Source organism: Rhipicephalus sanguineus, unplaced genomic scaffold (genome assembly GCF_013339695.2).
Source record: "Rhipicephalus sanguineus isolate Rsan-2018 unplaced genomic scaffold, BIME_Rsan_1.4 Seq436, whole genome shotgun sequence".
NCBI classification, from domain to species: Eukaryota; Metazoa; Arthropoda; class Arachnida; order Ixodida; family Ixodidae; genus Rhipicephalus; species Rhipicephalus sanguineus.
In genome coordinates, this window is record NW_023615251.1 from 90,383 (window position 1) to 92,717 (window position 2,335).

General features: G+C 47.8%; 1 pseudogene; it reads right to left on the bottom strand.

Moving 5' to 3' along the window:
* Positions 1 to 425: 425 nt before the first annotated feature.
* On the bottom strand, positions 426 to 1,850 carry LOC125756673 (uncharacterized; annotated as a pseudogene).
* Between the last annotated feature and the right edge of the window lie 485 nt (positions 1,851 to 2,335).

Below are 2,335 nucleotides of genomic sequence, written 5' to 3' on the forward strand. Positions count from 1 at the left end.
CGAATAACTAAAAGCTATGTAGCAAAATAATAACAAAATAAAGAGAGGATATATTTACAAAACTAGATCACCATAGGCATGTCAATCATTTCACATCTGGCTATTCATTACACCAGCTTTCGCAAACGCAAATGTCAGCTCTCCGAATATACACTGTTCATCAGACAAGCTAGGCCATCGAAGCGGCCTCGGACAGCACCCTTTGCAGTTTGTTTCAAAGCGGGGACAAATACCAACAAAGTCCTCGAAGATTTCGTCGCTACCACAGGTGCCAATGCCTGCGCTGTGACAGCACACCACAAACCACGGCGGGGATTATTCTTTGGAGAAGCGGGTGTTCTGATACCGGAACAGGTTTCACTCCTATGTGCTCGTGCCCGAACAATTTTCCCATGAATGCACCGCAAAGGTACAATAGGGTTTCATTATGCCAGCATATAGTGTAGATGTATACGTCGATTACTGTGCGCAGCATCGAACATGTCAACAACACGCTGAAGATCTATCTTATTGGAAAGCGATCGCTCGACCGCAAGCACAGCTAGGTCGCTCAGACGGTTTTGGTCATCCTGCTGCGAAGATAAGTCTTCAGTCATCGAAGGCATGAAAATGTGCGCTCACAAGATGATGACGATGCCGGTATCGTCACAGCGATAACACCTAGCTTGTGCAGTTCGTGGAAGGCTAGCTTATACTCTCCCAAGACAGTCACCAATTGCATCAATGTTTCTATCTTGCACTTTCTTTCGGCTTCGATGCGCTGAAGAAGTTTTATTACCAACTTGCACTCAACTTCAACGCTGTCGATGTCGCATGCATAGTGCTCAGCAAAAGGCTTGAATAAGGAGATGTCCATAAAATTCTCACTCTGGAGGTCGAGGGCGCTGACTCCGCAGAGTACATCATTATTCTCCGTGAACCGCCTAGTTAGTTCCACAATGACGTGGTCCAAAACGGGTAGAAAACTTTGACTCTGAATGTTTCCTTTGAATCTGGAGACTCTTCTTCAACGGGCCGTCCTTCACTCAATACAAACTGCTCCAAATGGAGCGGAAGACGCTTCGTTCTCTGCTTTTCCCTTTGGGGCACCCCGTTCTCCTCAGAAATACTGCAGGTTTGCGCCCACACAGTGTCAAATGCGCTCTGCGAATTTCTCATTTCGGAGAACTCGTCAATGACTGTGCGTGCCATGATGCATGCCTGACTAAGATTGCAGTCTCTACTTTGCAATAGATCCGAAAGAACCTTAAGGCGGCTAAGTACCTTCGTAAATAGGCTTAAATGGAAGAGAAACGAGAAGTTCATTTGCTCAAGCAGACCCCTAGCTTCCGTTGCCCGCCTGCTGTTTGTAGCGATGACTTCAGCGAGACATACAAGGATTGCAGGAAAGCTTTTCATTGCAGCTCTGCAAGCCGCTATCTGGCAGGCCCATCGTGTATCGCTGAGACGCTGCAGCTCTGTCACTGACAAAGACAACCTTTTTTGCACATCTACGTACATGGAGTGAACGGCAGATCCACTTAGGAAGACATAGAGGCATTCCAAAAGAGAGAAAAAATCCCTCACCGGTTTTATCGCCTTGCAGACATCCACGATGACAAGATTGAGGCGGTGGTTCATGCAGTGTACGTACACTGCCTGCGGCACTTCCTGCCTAAATAGCGCCTGGACGCCCCTTGAGGTACCGCTCGTGACACTCGCACCATCATATGTTTGAGCAGTGCAAAGCTGAGCATCAATACCGCAGCGATTCAACGTTTCCTTTACGTAGCTCAGGAGCGACCTTGCATCCAATTGCTCAGCGTTGCGGAATCCAAGGAACCGCTCAAAGACAGTTCCACTGACGTAGTACCTTACTACAACTGATACCTGTTCCGTCTGGCTTAGGTCCTTGGTTTCATCGACGATAAGTGCGAAGCACTGGGAGCTTTTTCTCTTCCTTTATACTTGTTAATGTGATGTGGCTGAGAACTTCGAGAATCTGGTCTTGTATCGAATGATGAACATACTTCGCGTTCGCTGCTCCACCCTTCAATTTCTTTGCTACAATTTCGTCATATTTAGCAAACAAGTTCAAGAGCTCGACGAAGTTTCCCTTGTTTTCACTTGTGGCACCTTCATCGTGGCCCCTCTGAGCGATCCCTTGAACGGCAGTAAATCGCAATATATCTGCAACTCTTGCTATATAGAGGCGATTTTCCCGCACCTCCCTGGAGTACGCGTCGCTGGAGTACGCGTCGCTGAGGGCAAAGCAGCTGACTTGCTTTGCCCTGCCGACTTCATCTGCGTGTAGGAAACCCACGATGCCTGGCAAGTCTTATGCGTGTCACTTGTC